Genomic DNA, 23,225 nt, shown 5'->3' with positions numbered 1-23,225 from the left:
TATAGAAATACAACTGATTTTTGAACTGGCTTTTATTTCCAGATTGCCTAATAAATTCATTTATTAATACTAATGGTTAATCTATAGGTTCTAAAGTTTCTTTCAAATTTTGTGTGAATCATAGCAGTTTTATTTATTTATTTCCAATCATTATGGTTTTTTTGTTTGTTTGTTTGTTTGCTTCTTTGAGTCTGAGTCTTACTCTGTTGGCCAGGCTGGAACACTGTGGAGCGATCTCAGTTCACTGCAACCTCTGCCTCCTGGGTTCAAGCCATTTTCCTGCCTCAGCCTCTCAATAGCTGGGATTATAGGTGCGTGCCACCATGCCCAGGTAATTTTTGTATTTTTAGTACAGACGGGGTTTCACCATGCTGGCCAGGCTGGTCTGGAACTCCTGACCTCAGGTGATCCACCACCTTGGCCTCCCAAAGTTCTGAGATTGCAGGTGTGAGCCAATGCGCCTGGCCCATTATGGTTCTTATCCTTTCTCTTGCCTTCTTGCACTGCCTCTGACCTCTGGTACACTGTTGATAGAAACAATGCTCACTTGTCTTGTTCCTGACCCCTGGGGAAGAACACTCACTGTTTCATATTTAAGTGTGCTGTTAGGTGTAGATTTAGTAGGTTCTCTCTATCAGACTCCTCCCATGCATCATTCTGAATTCTCTGCCTCACATCTTGGTCTAGCTGGTGCTGCTAGAAGCGTCTTTTCACAGGCTTTGATCACCATCCCAGACACACTTTGACAGCACCTCTCTTTGTGCCACACTGTGTGATTCTTCCCTCATGCCCAGAGGGTTTCTGTGCCCACACTGAGGTGGGAGACACAGTGGGTCTGCAGTGGGTGTCCCTAACAGTGTAGCCTTAGGGCCAAGCTTTGACTGGTAAAGATGGGAGCCAGTTGATCAATTCTTCCCAATTTTTCCCCTCCCAGACAGACTGTGCTGAGAAGCTGATGGTCCCACCTGACTGTGCGTTAACAGGCAGGGGCCAGCTGGCAGTGCCTCCTCCATCACTCTCCCTCCTTCCCTACCACCCACACCAAGCTCCTTGGGATTGCCTCAGGTTCGGTTGTCTGGGAAGCTCTGACCAAGATATTTAATAACAGTTGTAACCCTGGAAAGCAGACCCTTAAAAAAGAATTTTGGAGTAGGGTTACTCACCTTGAGGTCATCTCAAGGACCCTATTATTAGTGATTGGGAGGGGGATATGGTATTACCTGGTATGCAGTGCCATCAAAATTATTAAGCTTTTGGCCTGTGGTGAATTTGGATAAGGTACAGGTGGAAAGTGAGGCATTTGCTTATGCAGTGGCTGTGGCCCTCGTACGCCATGCAGCAATGAGAGGCATGAGGATTGTGGTGCACACTTTTTATTGTTAATGGTAGGCTCAGCACAGCCAGCTGTCAACTCCAGGTGCACTCTGAAAGTGACAAATGAGAGATCTACCTCCTAATGTTGCTGAGAACTGTGCTGAAAGTCAGTACCATCGATTTTTGTTTTGTGTATCTGGGAGCTATGTTATGAGGTGTATGCACAGTTAAGATTGTTCTGTTTTTTATTGATGAATCAACCTTTCTATTGGAATGAAATGTCTTTCTTGATCTTTAGGAATAGTCTTTCTCTTGAAGTTTATCTTGTCGGCTATTTTAATAGTCATGCTAACTTTCTTATGTTTAGAGTTTGTATGATTGATTTTTTTTTTTTTGAGACGGAGTGTTGCTCTATTGCCAGGCTGGAGTGCAGTGGCATGATCTTGGCTCACTGCACCTCCACCTCCCAGATTCAAGTGATTCTCCTGCCTCAGCCTCCTAAGTAGCTGGTTCTACAGGCACCTGCCACTACACCCGGCTAATTTTTGTATTTTTAGTAGAGATGGAGTTTTACCACGTTGGCCAGGGTTGTCTCCGTCTCTTGACCTCGTGATCCACCCTGCATGGTAGATCTTACAAAGAGTCTTTATGATTAAAGTGTGTTTCTTGCTGGTCACGGTGGCTCACACCTGTAATCCCAGCACTTTGGGAGGCCAAAGCAGGCAGATCACTTGATTTCGGGAGTTCGAGACCAGCCTAGCCAACATGGTGAAACCCTGTCTCCACTAAAATACAAAAAAAAAAAAAAAAAAAAAAAAAAAAATTCGCTGGCATGGTGGTGTATGCCTGTAGTCCCAGCTACTCTGGAGGCTGAGACAGGAGAATCGTTTGAATCTGGAAGGCAGAGGTTGCAGTGAGCTGAGATCGTGCCACTGTACTCCAGCCTAGGCGACAGAGTGAGACTCCATCTCAAATAATAATAATAATAATAGTAATAATTAGCTGGTGTGGTGGCATGCACGTGCCAGTAACCCCAACTACTGGGGAGGCTGAGGCAGGAGAATGGCTTGAACCCGGAAGGCAGAGGTTGCAGTGAGCCACTGCACTCCAGCCTGGGTGACAGAGCAGGACTCTGTCTCAAAAATTAATAAATAAATAAATAAAATAAAATGTGTTTCTTATAAAGAATATATACAGTAGTTGGGTCTTGCTTTTTTTATTGAGTCTGCCAATTTCCACCTTTTAACTGAGACATTTAGATAAGCATTTAAAAATCGATTGTGTTTTACTCTTTCATTGTTTATTTCAAAAGATAAATATATGTTTTTATATTTATATTTTCCCCTTCTTACACCAAAAGGAACATGCTTGGCTTTCCCCGCCCCTGAACAATACTTCTTGAAGATCAACTCCTAGAAGTTCACAGGCATCTTCCCTGTTTCTTTTTACAGTTACAGAACTCTCCATTGTTTTGGGTTGAATGTTTAGTCAACCTATTCCTACTGACATGTGATTCCAGTCTTTTGCTATTACGAATACAGTTGCAATGAATACTGTTGTGTATATGTCTTTTTCATAGTTTGTCAATGTGTCTTTTGCATAGATTTGTGGACATGGGCTTGCTGGTCAGAGAACAAATGCCTATGTAATTTTGCTCCATATTGCTAAATCCCCCTGCTTAGGGATTGCACTCTTTCGCATTTGGTAGGTGGGGCTTCTCCCATGGAAGTCTCTGTGTCAGGGTGACCCAGAGGGCTGCTGTCCATTATCCTGGGCCCCTAAAGGCTAGAACACAGAATTCTTTCCCCAGGAACATTCAGTTTCTTGAAGAAGAGGTTATCTGATCATTCATCTGGAGGGAATATATATTGTTCCCAGGTGTTTGTGTTTCCACAGGTGCATGTGAAGTGGGTGGATTTGAAGGCTGGTGGTGAGTCCACTTGTTCCATGTGGACATCCTCCATAATTTTCTATTTCAGCTCGCATTTCACTCCCACCAGGCATTTCTGAATCCCAAGTCTCTCTAAGTTTGTGCAAGACTTGCTGACATCCTTCCTGGGTGTTACGCTGGACGCCTTACTCTTGGCTGGGACTTCTTCAGTCCACCCAGTAGTTACTCTTCTCCAGGCGCTCCTCATCTTGCAGAGCTTTGCTGAAATCTCTTGTGTGTGATCCGCCTCCTATTTCTTCTACCACTGAAGGTTTATGCCTTTTAAATTAATTCAGTAGCATTTTATGAGTTTGAGATTGGGGAGAAGATAAATTTGTGGTGTTTTTCCAACATTTTGATCCAGATAAGCACCAAAAATGTGTAGAAGGAGGCACTGAAGCAGCTAGAGTACGAGGTTAGAAAAGGAAAGGGCTTTCTAATAAGGACTACTCTGCAACATTTATTTGGCCTACTTCATGGCTTCTGAGAAACACAAGGGAAGGATTTGAATTATTTTGAAGTTGCTTTTTCTTTTCTTTTCCTTTCCTTGCTTTTCTTTCTTTCTTTCTTTTTTTTTTTTTTGCGACAGTCTCACTCCATTGCCCAGGCTAGAGTGCAGTGGCACGATCTCGGCTCACTGCAACCTCTGCCTCTTAGGTTCAAGTGAATCTCCTGCCTCAGCCTCCCCAGTAACTGGGACTTATAGGTGTGTGCCACCACTCTCAGCTAATTTTTGTATTTTTTGGTAGAGTTGGGGTTTCCCTGTGTTGGCCAGGCTGGTCTCGAACTCCTGGTCTCCAGTGATCCACGCGCCTTGGCCTCCCAAAGTGCTGGTGTGACAGGCGTGAGCCCCTGCACTTGGCCTGAAGTCACTTTTAGTTGTGCGATGCGTGTTTCTCTGACTGGACCACATGGCTTCTTGATACTTAAATGATCAACAAGTTAATTTGGAAAACAGAGCAGATACTATGCCTAAAATATGGTACACGCTAAGATATTAGATTCAGCCACCCTACTTTCTGACATACATATGAGGCTTTAATTTTATTATCAAGCAAAAAATAAAAACAAAAAACACAACCCCAAACAACAATAACAAAGCAAGACATCTGCAGAATTGTGTTATGCTCATTTGTGGGGGCCCTTGCATATGCCTGACATTTTCTTAGACGCCTTTTTCCTTGTAAGACTAAAATATAAAATGAGTATTTGTCCTTATAAATGGTACAAGTCTCACTTGCACAATGATCTAACTCCTATATATCCAGGATCATAATACCTTGTATCAGACAAGGGGTTAAGACAGGAACAAGTCAACCCTGTTGTCAGGGAATGCACAGTTTAGTGGAGGAGGTAGAGGAGGTGGACCAGCTAAGAGACGGTTACAAAATGATGTGATGCTTGCTGTTATAGCAGAGTGTTCAGATGAGTCAAGGATTTAATTATCATAGCTGACAACGTACATTTTTATACATGCTCACTTTGACAGTGCATATATTAAAACTGAAGCATTACAGAGACAATTGGCTTGGTCCCTGAACCGAGATGACTTAGAGACTCATGAGACACTTACATTTTTGTGAGATAGCCTGTTGTCGTGGAAACATGTCTAGACTTGGTTCCCAAAGGCCTAGGTTTGATTCCCATTCCTACTTTTTATTTCTATTCAGGAAGTTCCTTAACCCTCTCTATGACTCAGCTTCCTCATTTGTAAAAGCATGGGGTCCAGGAGCCACGGCTCATGCTTATGATCTTTGGGAGGCTGAGGCAGGAGTTTGAGACCAGCCTAGACAACATGGCGAAACCCTGTCTCTACTAAAAATAAAAGAAAAATAGCCAGGCGTGGTGGCACACGCCTGCAGTCCCAGCTACTTGAGACGCTGAGGCAGGAGAATGCCCTGTACCCAGGAGGTGGAGCTTGCAGGAGCTGAGATCACGCCACTGCGCTCCAGCCTGGGTGACAGAGCGAGACTCCCTCCCGTCTGAAAACAAACAAGCAAAGCATGGGGAGAGATGAAATGATCCTTTAGGCTCTTCCATGTCAAACATCCCATGGGGTGAATTCCAATCATTCTTCGAGGTGGAACTAATAGCCTGGCGAGGCTATCACCGGTTCTGTTACAGAGTTGGGCTAGATGTATCAAAATAACCAACTGGGGTCTTTGTAGGTGTCAGTGTTAGATCCGTGAAGTACCTTTGCGGGGAACAAACTTGACAAGTTTAAGGGCAATGGAGTTACTTGCTCTTTATTTCTGGAATCAGAGATGTGGCCTCCTTGTAAAATGCTGTCTGAAACATACATACAGAGCTGTCTTTTCAACAGGGTGAACAGAGCTAAGACAGTGGACACTCTGAAATATTCACAGGCCAGTTCAGGTTACCAGCCCCTGCGTAGGCTGGAGAATCTGCTCAGTGACGGTTAAAACAGCCTGACCACTGGCAATTTGTTAATAGAGTCCTGAAAAGTCTAGAGGGAACCTGGTGCTCAGTAAGATTTAGTCACTTGAAGGATAAAATGTGTGTTTTGGTTTAAGAGACATTTTTGAAGATTGAGCATCTACCTTTTCCAAGTTCATGTGTGGGTCTATGAGAAGCCAGGTCTATCTCATTTCAAAGTGTGTGCTTTTAATCACTCCTCAGGACTCCAGTGGTGCAGGAGCTGGAAGATGCTTTCAGTGTGGCTTTACTTATTTATTATGTTGTATTATTTTTGTTTGAGACACGGTCTCACTTTGTCACCCAGACTATAGAGTGCGGTGGCCAAACACAGGTCACTGCAGCCTCGACCACGTGGGCTCAGGTGATCCTCCTACTTCAGCCTCCCAAGTACCTGGGACTGTGGGCGGGTGCCACCATCCCCAGCTAATTTTTGTGTTTTTGTAGAGATGGAGTTCTGCCATGTTGTCAAGGTTGGTCTCAAACATCTGGGCTCAAGTGATCCGCCCGCCTTAGCCTGCTAAAGTACTGGGGTTTACAGGTGTGAGCCACAGTGTCCGGCCTTATTTATCATTTTAAATTGTGACAAAATACATATAACATAAAATTCACCATCTTGACCTTTTCTTTTTTTTTTTTTTTTTGAGATGGAGTCTTGCTCCATCATGCAGCCTGAAGTGCAGTGGTGCAATCTCAGTTCACTGCAACCTCCACCTCCCAGGTTCAAGCAATTCTTCTGCCTCAGCCTCCTGAGTAGCTGGGACTACAGGCACATATCACCACACCTGGCTAATTTTTATATTTTTAGTAGATATGGGGTTTCACCTTGTTGGTCAGCCTGGTCTGGAACTCCTGACCTCAGGTGATCCACCCGCCTCGACCTCCTGAAGTGCTGGGATTACAGGCAGGAGCCACTGCACGGGCCCATCTTGACCATTTTTAAGGATACAGCTCAATAGTAGTAAGTAGATTCACATCGTTGTGCAACCATCACCAACATCCACCTCCAGAACTCTTCATCTTGCAAAACTGAAACTCTGTACCTATTAACCAACAACTCCTCATTCCCCTCTCCCCATAGCCCATGGTCACCGCCCTTCTCCTTTCTGTCTCTATGAGTTTGACTAGTCTAGGTACCTCATCTAAGTGGAGTCATACAGCATTTTTCCTTTTTTATCTGACATATTTTATTTAGCATCATGTCCTCAAGACTCATCAATGTTGTAGCACGTGTCTGAATTTCCTTCCTTTTTAAAATTGAAAAAGTGTTACGAACTGAATGTTTGTGTGCCCCCCAAATTCATATATTGAAGCCCTAACCCCCAATATGGTTGTATTTGGAGTAAGAAAGTAACTAGGGTTAAATGAGGTCAAATTCAAAAACATAAGAATTTATGTTCTTATAAGAAGAGCACTAGCACTTTGGGAGGCCGAGACGGGCGGATCGCGAGGTCAGGAGATCAAGACCATCCTGGCTAACACGGTGAAACTCCGTCTCTACTAAAAACTACAAAAAACTAGCCGGGCGAGGTGGCGGCGCCTGTAGTCCCAGCTACCTGGGAGGCTGAGGCAGGAGAATGGCGTGAACCTGGGAGGCGGAGCTTGCAGTGAGCTGAGATCCGGCCACTGCACTCCAGCCTGGGTGACAGAGCGAGACTCCGTCTCAAAAAAAAAAAAAAAAAAAAAAAAAAAGACGAGCAGCCGGGTGCAGTGGCTCACGCCTATAATCCCAGCACTTTGGGAGGCTGAGGCTGGTGGATCGTCTGAGGTTGGGAGTTTGAGACCATCCTGACCAACATAGAGAAACCCCATCTTTAGTAAAAATACAAAATTAGCCGGGTCAGGTGGTGCATGCCTGTAATCCCAGCTACCTGAAGGGGTAGAAATCACTTGAACCCAGGAGGCGGAGGTTGCAGTGAGCTGACATCACGCCATTGCACTTCAACTGGGCAACAAAAGTGAAACTCCGGCTCCAAAAAAAAAAAAAAAAAAAAGAGCAACAGAGGCTGAGGCAGGAGAATCGCTTGAACCCAGCGTGGGGGGGCGGAGGTTGATATGAGCTGAGATCGCACCACTGCCCTCCACCTGGGAGACAGCAAGGCCCTGTCTCAAAAAAAAAAAAAAAAAAAAAAAAAAGAGCACTAGCGAGCTAGCCCTTTTCTCTCCATGTGAAGGCACTAAGGAAGGGCTTTGTAAGGACAGAGCAAGAGGCAGCCATTTGCAAGCCAGGAGGAGAGCGCTGACCAGATACCGAATCAGCCAGAAGCTTGATCTTGGACATCTAGCCTCCAGAAATGTAAGAAAAAATATGTGTTGTTTAAGCCATCCAGTCTGTAGTTTTTGGTCTTTTTTTTTTTGACAGGCTCTCATTCAGTTGTTCAAGCAGTGGTGCAATCTCGGTTCATTGCAACCTCTGCCTCCTGGACTCCACTATCCTCCCACTTCAGCCTCCCGAGTAGCTGGGACTACAGGCACGCACTGCTATGCCCAGCTAACTTTTTGCATTTTTCCTAGAGATGGGGTTTTACTATGGTGCCCAGACTGGTCTAGAACTCCTGGGCTCAAATAATACGCCTGCCTCGGCCTCCCAAAGCTCTGGGATTACAGACATGGGCCACCAAGCCTGACCTGCAGTCTGTAGTTTTTTTTGTTTTGGAAGCCTGAATGGCCTGATACAATAATGTTCCAATCTCTGTCATTTTCTGTTTTTTGTTTTTTTTTTTTGAAAGGGAATTTCACTCTGTTGCCCAGGCTAGAGTGCAATGGCACAATCTCAGCTCACTGCAACCTCCGCCTCCCAGGTTCAAACAATTCTCCCGCCTCAGCCTTCTGAGTAGCTGGAATTACAGGTGCCTGCTACCACTCCTGGCTAATTTTTGTATTTTTCATAGATACGGGGGGGGGGGGGTCTTGCCATGTTGGCCAGGCTGGTCTCGAACTCCTGACCTCAGGTGATCCGCCTGCCTTGGCCTTCCAAAGTTCTGGGATTACAGGCGTGAGCCACTGCACCTGGCCTTTTTGTTTTGTTTTGTTTTTTTTGGATAGGAGCCATCCTAATGGGAGTGAGGTGTGGGCTTAAGAAATAGAAACCATGGTTTTTCCTAACCTTATCCAGAGCAGAGAATCCAAGAATCTGGTGAAAACTCTGGTGAAAACCTTCTCCCTAGAGAAATGCCCATAAATATACCATTTTGCATAAAATTTAAGTAAGTTTCTCTAAGGCACCATAAACCTCAAATTATAAATCCTCAATCTACTGACCTAAGGACACTAACAAAGTGTCCTTAGGTCAGTAAAATATACTCAGCACTTTTGAAGTATTGCACTGGTAGGCCACGCACGGTGGCTCACACCTATAATGCCAGCACATGGGAGGTTGAGGCAGGTGGATCACTTGAGGTGAGGAGTTTGAGACCAGCCTGGCCAACAAGGCAAAACCCTGTCTCTACTAAAAATACAAAAATTAGCCGGGCATGATAGCGTGTGCCTGTCATTCCAGGTACTCGGGAGGCTGAGGCAGGAGAATCGCTTGAACCTGGGAGGTGGAGGTTGCAGTGAGCCGAGATCGTGCCACTGCACTTCAGCCTGGGTGACAGAGGCAGATTCCGTCTCAAAAAAAAAAAAAAAAAAAAAAAAAAAAGAATTGCACTGGTAGTTGTCTTCTCTATTTCTTCCATATACTTATTGGGCATTTATTATCTGGCAAGTGCTGTGCTAAATACTCAATTATATTATTATATGTATAATATTATGTACACTTATTTATATTACATATTGCATTTTACACAATAAAAATGTATTATATATAATTATTATATACTGTATTTTTCTACCTTAAAACAACTCTGTGGAATAAAGCTATTTTACCACTTTGCAGATGAAGAAACAGAGGCTGATGGAGGTTGGTCATCTGCTCAAGGTTCCCGCTGCAGTCCCTGGAGGAACTGAGATTCTTTGAGCTTAAAGATGTTAGTGTAATTGGGGAAATGTACAGACACTGTGAGAAGGCAGCACCCATGGCAGATGCCTGAGGCTAGTGAGTACCCTCTAATGTTTCCTGGGAGGGGGCAATTATTTGCAATAGTTGACTCTGTCCAAGTTTATCAAGAGATGTCTAATTGCTGACTTTCAGATATTTTCTAGAATTCCTGGGGTTACTAAAGCTTCCTAATGCTTTGATGACAACCTCTCTTTTAGGAGTCCAAGGGGTAGCACTGTTTTTCAATGATGAGGTCAACAGAGAAAGACTACCCAGAACAAAATCAGAATGTGCTGTTTTATGAAGATAAATCAGACATAGAAGTGGGAAATCAAAAAATATATATATCATGGAACTTCCTATTTTCACTTCTGCTACCATAACTACCATTCAAGGACCAATAGCACTTGAAGTCAAGCATGCACAGTATCTGTTCAATCTGCTAAAAAATACTAAAAAATAAAGGAAGTGCCATAGCCTTGCCAGCGCTACTCATTTTCTTTTCTTTTTTTTTGAGATAGAGTTTTGCTCTTGTTGCCCAGGCTGAAGTGCAATGACATGATCTCAGCTCACTGCAACTTCTGCCTCCTGGATTCAAGCGATTCTTCTGCCTCAGCCTCCCTACTAGCTGGGATTACAGGCATGCACCACCATGCCTGGCTAATTTTGTATTTTTAGTAGAGACGAGGTTTCTCCATGTTGATCAGGCTGGTCTCGAACTCCCAACCTCAGGTGATCCACCTGCCTTGGTCTCCCAAAGTGCTGGGATTACAGGAGTGAGCCACTGCTCCCAGCCTCTTTTCCATTTCTGTAAATGGTAGCCATTACTGAGCCATGTTATCACCTACTGGAAAGGGATATTCCTTGGCCCTGGACTCAGAGTGAGAGTAGTGGCGACTCCTTATGGGTCTGCAGCAAGCTCAATTCTTGCCTCCTCAGGAGAAAGAATTTAACCAAAGGGCATAAGGCAGAGTGAGAGGCAAGTTTTAGAGCAGGAGTGAAAGTTTATTAAAAAGTTTTACAGCAGAACAAAAGGAAGTAAAGTACACTTGGAAGAGGGCCAAGCGGGAGACTTGAGAGAGTCAAAGTGCACTGCTTGACCTTTGACTTGGGGTTTTATACAATGGCACGCTTCCGGGGTCTGCATCTCTTCTCTCTTGATTCTTCCTTGGGATAGGCTGTCTGGGTGCACAGTGGCCTGCCAGCACTTGGGAGGGGCCGCATGCGCAGTATGTTTAACTGGAGTGTATGCATGTTCACTTGAGGGCAGTCTCCCCTTACCAGTGTTCCTAGAGGAAGGTCATATACTGGTTAAACTCTGTCATTTTGCCCCTTAGTGTACATGCCTGAGCCCACTCACCCAACTCTAGAGATCTCACCCAGAAGCTGCTGATTGTCAGTTCCAGGTGTTGCTGATTGCCAGTTCCAGGTGTTTCTCTCTAGCAGGAGAGAAACACCAGCTGTGACCAATTCTTAGGTTGATGCAAAAGTAATTGCAGTCTTTGTCATTAAAAACAATAACAAAAACCACAATTACTTTTGCACGGACCTAAATATTATTTTAGGGAGACAGTGTAACAACTGCTTTACCATCACCTGATGGTTGCCTGACATTCCTGGTGGTTGGGAGGGGTCCTCTCCTGCCCTGCTCATGGCTGGCTAGCTACCTACTGTATGTAACAAGAGCAGGGCTGTCAAGCAGATTTTTGGCTTCCTCAGACGGGGCCCATGGATTTTGTGAATGCAGCCACTGTTTATTGATGTAATTGCTCTACCCTATAGGGCTGGAGTTGTGCTTGGCCACAGAATGCCAGATGGCCGTTAGGTACCAGCTGCTTCCACCCAATAACACTGTCACTCACAGAATGCAGCTGCACGGATACCAAGATGGAAGCCCCAAGAGTTATCATGGATGTTAGGAAATCTTACCACCACTTCAAATCATAAGACTAGCTAACATATATTGAATGCTTATGACACATCAGGCACTGGGCTAAGCGCTTCATGTGGATTATTAGTTCCTTAAATCCTTCCAACAAGCTATCATTTGACTTTCCAGGGACTTTTCTAAGAATAAACCTATCCTTGAACTACAGCACTGTTTTATGAATTGCGGGACTGTTTCCTTCCAACCCAACTCCTAAGCTCTCTTGGGGAATCTTTGAAGAGCTCTAATGAATGCTGTCCCCTAAGTGCCCTCACACTACACACTCCTTGTCAGCTTTACAGGACATGGGGATCCTGGGAGCCTTACTTCATTCTCTGTTGGAGAGAAGATCAAATATAGTTTTTTGTTTATTGCTTGTGTGATGCTAGATCAGCTTGTGCCTTAAACTTGGTATTGAAGGGGTGATCTAGAGAGAAACTGCCCAAAGAATGAAAATTATTTACTAATAAGTATGAATTGTCTGCATGCAAAGGATACATTTTATTGGAAAAATTTATCATGTCAACATATTTTTACCATATTATCTTGGCTATATTATAACAGCATAATGGGAAGTTATTGACAGGAAGGAATCTATGTTTGCAGTAAGCCATCATGGACCATAGAATTAGTCTGCCATTGAAAAAGGCTGTATTTATGATTACTGTAGGCAACTTGAGAAAAACCCTTGAGGGAACTTATGGCCAGGTGCAGTGGCTCATACCTGTAATCCCAGCACTTTGGGAGGATGAGGTGGTTGATTCCTTGAGTCCAGGACACCAGTCTGGGCAACATGGCAAAACCCCATCTCTACGAAAAATACAAAAATTAGCCGGGTGTGGTGGTGCGTGCTTGTAGTCCTAGCTACTCAGGAGGCTGAAGTAGGGGGATCACCTGAGCCCAGAGAGGTCAAGGCTGCAGTGAGTCATGTTTGCACTACTGCATTCCAGCCTGGATGACAGAGCAAGACCCTGTCTCAAAAAGAGAAGTGATCTAGAATTTTTTTTTTTTTTTAAACATACTGATAGTACAGAAACATTCCTGGGGAATAATCGGACTGTAAGAGACGTTTTCAAAAAGAACCAAGATAGTTTTGATCCTATCTCATATCTTCCCTTTAATGATTGACGCTTTACATCAGTTATTTACAAGAAACCTGGAATGCCAGACAATAAAATTTATAATAATGGTGCAATTACAGAATTTGTGTCTAAAGGTTTTATGAGTTGTTATCAGCACAGCTTATTACTCAGTGGTCTAAGAGAACGGCCACAAAGTTGCTGCAAGTATCTCATCCCTCAGCATACCACAGGACCTGCCTGTGTAGAAGTACTAATCAGTCAGCATCTCTGGACTTGCTTCAGTCATTTCTGATCAGATTTAACTTACTATCTCTAAGACAAACAAGAGTATATTTGGGTTATTTATTTGCATCTATTCAGTTTTTATCATAAGATTTTTTTTTTTTTTTTTTGAGACACAGTCTCACTCTGTCACCCAGGCTAGAGTGCAGTGGTGCAAGCTTGGCTCACTGCACGCTCTGCCTCTTGGGTTCGAGAGATTCTCCTGCCTCAGCGTCCCGAATAGCTGGGACTACTGGCACCCACCACCTTGCCCAGCTAATATTTGTATTTTTAGTAGAGATGGGGTTTCACCATGTTGGCTAGGCTGGTCTAGAACTCCTGACCTCAAGTAATTTGCCCACCTCGGCCTCCCGAAGTGCTGGGATTACAGGCGTAAGCTGCCGCACCTGGCCCTATTTGGCTGCTCCTGGATAGCCCTTTTGCACAGGGCTGGATTCCCTCAACTCACTTTTCCATGCACAGCTGGAGTAGGGACAATCAAATTATTTACTTTATAAATTATGCCATTATCACTTCTAAGAGTACTGGTGTCCATTACATCCTTTTCAAAGACTTTCACTGGTCAGCTGAGATATCCGGCTTTTTAACATCCAGATTTTTTTCTTTATCGTTACCCCACTGTTTTTTGATAGATATACCTGAAAATATAAAAGATTAACATGGTCCAGGGAAGCCAGTATTTATGGAGTAACTATTTAAAGATAACTGGAGCAGACACTTGTTACTCTAGAAATTTCCCTGTATCTTCTGTTCCCATCCATATGGCTACTTTAGGAGCTGCCATCTTGGTTCAATGCCAGTCTGCCATTGGGCACAGTTGATTGGACCAAATTTAGCTTGCAACTCAAGCTAGACCAATCAAAGTTATTTCACAGAGAACTGGATTTGGAAAACAGAGAGTACTGTTTTTCTTTCTGGAAGCTTGATTGACAGGTGTCAAATATGCAAGTTGTTGGCAGTTCTGTGGTTTAGGGAGTACAGGGGTTGGTCCGTAGCCAGAAGAAAAAGAGAAGCCAACACAGCAAAGAGGGTAGAGGCTGGAGACAGAGGGTATTTTTTTCCTAGGGCTGCTGTAACAAATGACCACAAACTGGGTGGCTTACAATGACAGAAATTTAGGCCGGGTGCAGTGGCTCACCCCTGTAGTCACAGCACTTTGGGAGGCTGAGGTGGGCAGATCACGAGGTCAGGAGTTCAAGACTAGCCTGACCAATATGGTGAAACCCCATCTCTACTAAAAATACAAAAATTAGCCGGGCGTGGTGATGTGCATCTGTAATCCCAGCTACTCGGGAGGCTGAGGCAGGAGAATTGCTTGAACCTGGGAGGCAGAGGTTGCAGTGAGCCAAGATTGCGCCACTGCCACTGCACTCCAGCCTGGGCGACAGAGCAAGACTCCATCTCAAAAAAAAAAAAAAAAAAAGAAAGAAATCTATGTCACAATGTTATATATCCTTATCTAAACCAATTATCAACAAAGGGTTTGGGAACCCATGATTGGCTTAGACCTATGAGGGCTGTGATCAGCCCCTCGTGAAACACAAAGCTGAGCACAGGAGGGCAGATGCTGTTCTGAATCGAAAGAGGAAAGGATGGTGGGTGAGAAATGCATGTTAAGTAGGCAACCAGCAGTGTCACTGACACATGGCTGACTTACGTTTTCAATATTCTAAATGACTCCAGGCACTTTCCACCAGATTATTTTAGCTTACCGCTAAACAGCCATCCATGTACTGTAGGCAAATTTTGGCAGGAAGTGCCAGAAGGTAGCATTCCACCCCTGTTCTAATCTGCTTACTGTGCCTCTGACATCAGTAACAAAGGGTAAAAATCAGTGCAGTCAGCTCTCCTAATGGCTGTATGACTTTGGAAGTGGCTGTTTGGAAGGTGGTTTTAAGAGACCTGTAAAAGGACAGACATGCTTCATGGTTGTGGCTCCCAGGTAACAACACTGAAGGACTCAACAGCTGGATTCCTGGCCAGAGCCCCTCAGATGGCCTCCATGTAGGTGCCACAGCAAAGAATCCCATTTTTTTTTTCAGCTAGGAAAAGGGAACAAAGTTGTGGTTCTGATCAGGGTGGTTGGTCTAAATCCATAAAAATCATCTGTTAAACAACTACTAAATGCAAAGATCGACCAAATTGACCTGTTCTGTGTGGGCAGTCTCTATACAGCTGCTACAGGCTTTAAATGAGCCACCATATAGTATGGTGGCTCATACTATCAACTCAGGATAGTTGACCTTGTAGGTCAACTGTGGAAAGCCATGGAACCCTGGCAGCAGGAACCATTTCTCTTTGGGACCAGGTTCTTGGAGAGAGACTAGGCTTAGCTTTCCTGCAACTTGTAGGGTTGAGTCAGGGGCATCTGGCCTGAGGCAGAGAGAGTCACTTGTGGGAACGGTGGGAAGCCTGTCCTAGTCCTCTCACCCCACCCTGGAGGGTTATCGCCACAGAGGAAGGAGGAAGGAGATGTTTCTATTTGTCATCTCATGACGTCATCACAGCAGCCAATGATGTGGGCATGGCTGGGAGTGGTGGCCGATGCCTATAATCCCAGCACTTTGGGAGGCTGAGGCAGGCGGATCACTTGAGGTCAGGAGTTTGAGACCAGCCTGGCCAACATGGTGAAACTCCGACTCTACTAAAAATACAAAAATTAGCTGGGCATGGTGGTGCCTGTCTGTAATCCCAGCTACTCAGGAGGCTGACCCACTAGAATCACTTAAACCCAGGAGGTGGAGCTTGCAGTGAGCCAAAATTGTGACACTGCACCCCAGTCTGGGTGACAGTGAGACTCTATCTCAAAAAAAAAAAAAAAAAAAAGATGTGGGCATTAGCACTCCCAACACTCCCAAGTTACATTTAAGGAACCTGTGGTTTAGAGAGGATGAGTTGGTTTCCAGGTCACACAGCCAGTTAATGGATTCAGAGCCCACGTGAGGTCCTGAGGTGTTGGGACACTGGAGATAAACACATGATGGAGGACAGAAGTTCAGGGGAGACCTGGAATGGTACTCGAGAGGGGACTCTCTGAAACAGGAGATAGCTTGGGGACATAGGAGTTGTCCAGAGAGGACTGAGCAGCAGGACAGGAGGTGAACGTGCATCCTCCTATGGCCACTGGTGGAAAATCATATGTATGGGACGCCCAGGGTTCAGCTCTCTCCAGGGAGGTGGAGCTGGCTAGCACGGCAGTTTGTGGGAACAGTTTCTAGGAGGCAGGAAAGCACCAGGGGCTACGGGGAATGGGGCCAAGGGTTGCTGCTGCTACTTGTGGATGCATTACTGGGAGGGCCAGGGGGAGTCCTGGCTGAGAGGAAGTCAGACCTGATCAGGGAGGTAAAAGCATGGATCCGATTCAAGTAGTAGTGAGGAAAGGATGGAATGGGAAAGGAACAGCAAGCTGAAGGCCTTGGAGGGGCAAGAGGAGAAGGCTGGACCTGAGGGTGGAGGCTTCCTAGAGCCCTTATCACACAGGGCTGCTGGGGGGCCTGAGGATGCCAGACAAGAGAGGACCTGGCCCAGCCGGCAGAGCGATGATGCCACCTGTGTGTTTCATCTGAAGAGAGCTTATGACCTGGAGGCTGTGTGTGTCCTGAGGGCAGAGAGGAGGAAAGATGGAAGATGGGGGTCTAGAGGGTTAGAGTAGAAAAAGTGAGGATGTGAGATGCTGGAGGAAAATTCTCCCAAAGTTCATTCTGACAGCCCTAGCCCTGTACTCTGAACTCATCTCCCTCCCCATTCCCTTCCCAATCTCCCTGGCACAGCCTTTTTTGGGACTACCAGCAACCCCTAAAGGGAAGGCCCCAACCCTTTCCTCAATTGGGGACCTCAGGGAGAGCTGGCAGGGCCCTGGGGCCCAGAGGGCTGGCTTCCTTCTTGTGAGAGGCAAAACAAAGGCACCTCCAGGGCTCAATGAAAACTCAGTTTCTTTTCTGGCTGTGGCCAAGGGACACCTTTAATTGCAAAATTTAAGACCAGCCCTTGTTGGAAATTGCGACAAGGCCAGACCATATGGGAATGTTTCCCCATGGAAAGGAGCATCTGTTCTCTATAAGAAATGCAAATGACATGTAATTGCACCTTCAGAGGGCTCTGCTTTCTGTCCCCAGCACAGTGCCCACAGGCGGGGGAATCTGACCGTGGTTTAAAGTTCTCAGCCCCACCCACAAGACAGAGAATCCACGCTGAATCCACACTGCACGATTCCCAGACTGAGGGGCCCAGAGCAGCCAGCGCCCTCTGCTGACATTTTCAGCCTTCTGGACTCAGGGTCCAGAAGGGGTTGATCAAGGCACAGACTGCATTCCTATTCTGTTCCAGGTTTTGTGCAAAGTATGGTTGTTTCCTTTAATGTGGGAGAAAACCCCAATGAGATCTCTTGCTTTGCGGACAAAGTAACCAAGGCTCGGAGGATTTATGTAGTTGGTCTGACATGTCATCTGGCACAGGGTGGGACTGAGTTTCACAGCCAGGACTGACCGCTGGAAAAGCCCCTCACGTGTCTTCTAACAGTTTACTGAGTGCCTAGGTCATTTCTTTAGCAAATGTTCTCTTATTCTGTCTCCTGTCTGCAAACGCCTATACTCTCTGTCTCTCTGTCTCTCTTTGTCCCTCCTCTCTCTGGGAATGGCTGAATAAGGGTCTTCATAAGAAAGGATCATTTCTTCAAAATTAATGCCGCCTTTGCTTAAAATGTGTTAGAAATGTGTTACAGCAAAAAGCACTTACAATAGCACTGGTAAAATGAAAATATACATTAAAAAAATTAGGCTGGGCGTGGTGGCTCATGCCTGTTATCCCAGCACTTTGGGAGGCGGGAGGATTACGTGAGCTCAGGATTTTGACACCAGCCTGGGTAACATAGTGAAACTGTGTCTCTGCAAAAAACACAAAAATTAGCCAGTGTGTTGTCCCAGCTGCTTGGGAGGCTTAGGTGGGAGGATTTCCGGAGCCTGGGAGATCAAGGCTGCAGTGAGTTGAGATTTCATTACTGCACTACAGCCTGGGTGACAGAGAGAGACCCTGTCTCGAAAAAACCCAAACAAACAAACAAACAAAACAATCACCAAGCCATTTAGAGGAACCAGTCATTCTCTGCAGGAAGTAAAGGAACTAAAGGAACTAAGAGTTACCTCATCACCACTGCCACCACCGTCACCACCATCATCATCAGAATGGTGGTGATGTGGTGAGGTTTCATGGCACTGCTCTTCACGGCTTGTGAGGAGCTCTGTGGAGCAGCTAAGCCAGGTGAGAACACAAGTCACGGGCCTTGGAGTCAGCCCTTGTGGGAAGTGACTTCCTTCTCTGTGGTCTCCTTTCTATCTGTAAAATGGGGATCACAGTTCCTACATTATGGGTTTGTTCTGAGAGTTCACGTGCTAATGTTTTTAGAAGAGTGCCTGGCCTGTAATAAATGTTTAATACACACTAGCTGTTATTACTTTTCAAGATCTTGCAGGAGACCCTGCGTGGTGATTTGAGAACTTCCTGGAGTCCTGGGGTGAGACATGGTGACTGCTCTGGCTTCTTCCACCACAGATACCAGGGTTTTTACCTTTTGTACACATCAGGAGGCTTTAAGACATTTGAAAAACTGCCTTAGGTTATAGGGGTCATTTAATCTCCTTGAGCTCCATGAGGGCAGGGAATGTCACTTACAGCATTCTTAGTGTGCAGAGAGTTCCTGGCATAGAGTAGATGCTTGATAAATCCACACCAGATTGAATGGTGCCTCCTTTTTCTTTTCTTTTCCTTTTTCTTTTTTTGATTTCCAGGGATATGATCTTGGTTCGCTGCAACCTCCACCTCCCATGTTCAAGTGATTCTCCTGCCTCAGCCTCCTGAGTAGCTGGGATTACAGGCATGCACTACCATATCAGGCTAATTTTTATATTTTTAGTAGAGACAGGGTTTTGCCATGTTGGCCAGGCTGGTCTCGAACTCCTGACCTCAAGTGATCCACCTGCCTCGGCTTCCCAAAGTGCTGGGATTATAGGCCTAAGCCACCACGCTTGGCATCCTTTTTCTTTTCTATAAAATGTAAAAAGAATGCCCAAGTTTTGGTATGAGTAACCTTTTTAAGGGAGATGTTCTTCCAGGAAAGTGCCTTGTTCACACACTCTGGGCCACGTGCAGGGGCTCTGGAGGTGGTCTGACTCCTCCACCATTTAGTGCCAACCTCAGGGCATACTGCCTGACTGAGGCGGAGGAGAATAAGCCCTGGCTGTGTCTATGAAGCTAGAGGGAGTGGGAGACAGAACAGGAAGGTGAAGGAGGAGGGTGTCCAGTATCCTCATGGGGTGGGGGCAGGTGGGCGGAGAGACTGGGAGACCTGGTGTCTACCAGAGCCTGCCACATGGCACCTGGGCCTGGTGCTCAGGGAGAAGTCCTCTGGCACCTCTCTGGGTGGGTGGGGCTTGCTAATGTCCAAGATGGGCTTTGGCATAGCTGCTGTAAGCCTGTGGGCATTCTCCTCCCAGTTAGAAAGGAGAGGGGCTGCTCCTGTCTGCTCACGCCAGGGGAAGCTGTTGGTTAGCTGCAAAATGAGAACATGCTCAAGACCAGCCTCTGCAGCGGCTGTGCTCCCACTTCCCCAGCTCTGACCCACTTGCCATATGTTCTGGGAGGAAAAATCACATCACTGAGGTTGTTGTCCAGTGAACTGGTGGCCCTGCTTTGGAGCCCTGCTGGAGCTGGAAGACTGTTTTTCAAATATCATTTCCCGGAGAAAGGTTATGGGGGAGGTGGGGCTTGTGGCAGGGTGGAGGGTTTTGTTGGATAAGTAGACCTCTCTCCTTGTTTGTCCTGAGGAAGAAAGAATATTTCTGTCTTACAGATGAGACCAGACATCCGAGGCTCAGAGAGTGACTTCTCCAAGGCCACAGGATGTGAGATGCTGTCCTTACCTCAGGTGTTCTGCCCACCTCGGCCTCCCAAAGTGCTAGGATTCCAGGCATGAGCCACTGCGCCCGGCCTGCATCTCATTTTAGAAACCGGACTCTTCTGTCAACATCTGCATACTTGCCAGCTGCCTATTTTACACATGCAGTTTCACTTAAGCTTCATTGCCACCCTGGGTGTTTCTACCTTTGCTTTCCATATTAGATCAGAAAACAGACTGAGCCAGGCTACATGACTCATTCAGGACACACAGTGAGGAAGTTAGGAGCTTGATGTTGACTCCTGTATTCGTTTGCTCAGGCTGCCAACACAGACTGTGGGCTTCAATAATGGAAGCTTATTTTCTCACAGTTCCGGAGGCTGGAATTCCAAGATCAAGGTGTTGGCATGTCTGGTTTCTTCTGGGGCCTCTCTCCTTGGCTTGCAGATGGCTGCCTACTCATGGGGTCCTCACACGGTCTTTTCTCTGTGCAGACACGTCCCTGGTGTGTCTTCCTTTTCTTAGGAATAGCAGTTCTGTTGGATTAGGGCAGTGCTGTGTGACCTCATTCGAACTTATTACCTCCTTAAACACCCTAACTCCAAGTACAGTCATGTTCAGAGACACTGGGGGATAGGGCTCCAACGTATAAATTTTGGGGGGAATTCGACTCATAAGGGCTCCCAGGCCTATGTTCTCTAATCACTGGGCTGCCCTACTTGACTGGCCTGCATGTGTGACCTGAGGGCACCCACCACAAAGGTAAGTGCCCTTGTGGCCTTCCAGGGGACAGACCCAGCAGAATCTTCACATTCCTGTAAGATCCCTTTATCCCCTGCTTCCAGGACGCTGGTCCTCCCATCCTTCTGCCTGGAATATCCTCTTCTCTCCTCTCATCTGCTCCCTTGCCACCTTTCCCACCTCCCCACTGGTCTAAGTCCTCTGTCCTCTCTATTCTTTCAGCAGACTCCAATGTCATCTCGTCCATGAAGCCCTGGCTGCCACTCACAGAGAAGCAGGCTGAGTCCTGCACCAGGGTGCCTGACTGGGGAGGAGAGTGGCATCAAAGCATTTGCTCTTTGTTTGCAGGCCCATGGGCCCAGGAGGCTGGATCTGTTCAGGTAAGCTCCTTCTAATTTGCACCAACACTCATAAGGGGTAGGATGACCCTGCAGCATTGCTAGAAGTTATTTTTCTCTTTTGTTCATTTCCATAAAATTTTATGGTACCTCTCATATGCCATTCTGTGTTATTGGTATTTTTGTATGTGAATTGTCTTCTTATCTAGAAGGTGAGTTCTGAGAGTGCAGGGATCCTATCTTCATTCATTCATTCTTTCTTTCTTTCCTGCACTCGCTCTATAAAGACCCTTGAGACTCCATTGTGTTCGTTCAATTAAAGCTTGCTGAAAGAATACCTGAGTGAAACGCCCCCTGCGCTGGTTGCCCGTGCTCATCCTGTATCTTCCCCACTCAATCGTCCCTGCTCTTTCATCCAGTTTCCAGAATCAGATCCCCCACACACTGGCTTTTAGAGCTAGGGTCAGGTGTGGGTGGCCAAGCAGCATCTGATATGGGCAAAGGTGGCCCTGCTCTTCTCTGACCTCTTTACAGGCCCCAAGTGCATTCTTTGCCAAAGTCACCCCCAACCCCATTCTCTGTGAGCATTCCCTCCCCAGCTGCACACTACCCTCCTGACTCCTAGGATAGTTCACGAGGCCCTGGTAGTGCAGATGGAGCACAGTGGGCAAGGCTGGGCAGTTTCTGTCCTCAGAGGGAGGACAGAAACCTGTGGAGCAGGAGGTGTCCCTTAAAGGAGGCAGGCAGAGAGGTGGGCCCTGGTCCCGGGGCAGGATCCTAGCAGGGAGCAGATACACCTCAGCTTCTACTGGGGAGTTGCCAGGAAACAATTGTCAGTCTGCACACTCCCAGTTGGCAGCTTCTGGAACACAGAGTAGAGAAGCCTGAAAAAACTGAACAAGTAGAACAATTGATTTTGCTCACGTTATCACCATAGGAAGAACGCCCCAGACCTGAAGATTAGAGTAATGGAAGGCAGGTTTTTTTTTCAAGCAAACTTTTCATTGAATGTTAACAACGTTTTACATACATATGACCACTACCACAATGAAAATACAGAACATTTCTGTTGCTCCCCAGAGTTCTCTTGTGCCCCATTCCATTTGACACCCCAGCCAAGGGCCCAAGGCAAGCATTCATCTCCTTCTGTCATGATTATTTTTTTCTACAGTTTTATATAAATCGAATTATAGGGTTTATATGTACTCTTGATATCTGGCTTTTTTTTTTTTTTTGGAGACAAAGTCTTGCTGTGTCTCCCAGGTTGGAGTGCAGTGTCATGATATCACTCACTGCAACCTCTGCCTCCCAGTTCAAGCGATTCTCCTGCCTCAGCCTCCTGAGTAGCTGGGATTATAGGTGCCCGCCACGATGCCCAGCTAATTTTTGTATTATTAGTAGAGACGGGGTTTCACCATGTTGGCCAGGCTGGTCTCAAACTCCTGACCTCAGGTGATCCACCCACCTTGGTCTCCCAAAGTGCTGAAATTATAGGCATGAGCCACCGCGCCCAGCATGATTATGGTTTTAAAATACAGAGTGACTTATGATTTATGCCGATTCTCTGGTGGCTGGGGAACCAAATAGTCTCAGAAAATACTTGGGTCAGTGGGAGCATTGGGATGACTGGAGCTAAGGAAGGGTTTGAGGTGTGAAACATCATTTATGGGAGGCTGTTGTTATGGGACTCGTCTCCTGCACTAGGCCCCAGCAGGCCAGACACCAGAATGGAGTCAGTTGTGCTAAGTGCCGTGTCATCAAACTGAACTTTGAAATGGACCAGTTCCTCTAAAACATTCCATTTAATCTGCATCAACCTGAGTAATAAGGAAGTCCCCTCTGCTTTAACCCTATATGGAAAGTAACTTTGACATGATCAGTCCGTGTTTTGTTCTGTTTCTGCTTTTTGCAGCCCTTCTCTGTCTGCAAAGCCAACCTCCTCTGCTCAGCTCACTTTAAGGATGAGGTGTTGCTCACTTCTAGAACTCCAAATAAAAGCCAGTTAGATCTTTAAGTTTGTGCTTCTGTCTTTTGACAAAGGTTCACAACTTCTCCAGCCCTCCACGAAGAAGCTGGAGGGAGTAGGGTGCACAGGCTCTTTGAAGATGCTGAGTGAGGTCCCAGGGCACCCACAGGAGCAGCCACCTCAGCCCAGGGACACAGGTGCTCTGAGCCCCTTTGCTCATGGGGGAAAAGCGGGGGGAGGCATGCTATCCCGCCCTCCGCCCCATCCCCCCAAATTGCTTTGTCTTCAGAGTACCAGGAGTCCTGATTGGGCAGCCTGTGCCAGGAATGAAATGCATGTCC

The 23,225-nt window shown here is 46.1% G+C and overlaps 1 non-coding gene across 1 annotated transcript; it reads left to right on the top strand.

Moving 5' to 3' along the window:
* Positions 1–4,719: 4,719 nt before the first annotated feature.
* Positions 4,720–4,824, top strand: LOC115897836. The gene has a single exon (XR_004057619.1). It is a non-coding gene; the product is annotated as a U6 spliceosomal RNA (small nuclear RNA).
* Positions 4,825–23,225: the final 18,401 nt, after the last annotated feature.

The sequence above is a fragment of the Rhinopithecus roxellana genome, chromosome 5 (genome assembly GCF_007565055.1).
Source record: "Rhinopithecus roxellana isolate Shanxi Qingling chromosome 5, ASM756505v1, whole genome shotgun sequence".
NCBI lineage: Eukaryota > Metazoa > Chordata > Mammalia > Primates > Cercopithecidae > Rhinopithecus > Rhinopithecus roxellana.
The sequence above is the reverse complement of the archived record's forward strand: the minus strand, read 5'-3'. Positions and strand labels throughout refer to the sequence as shown.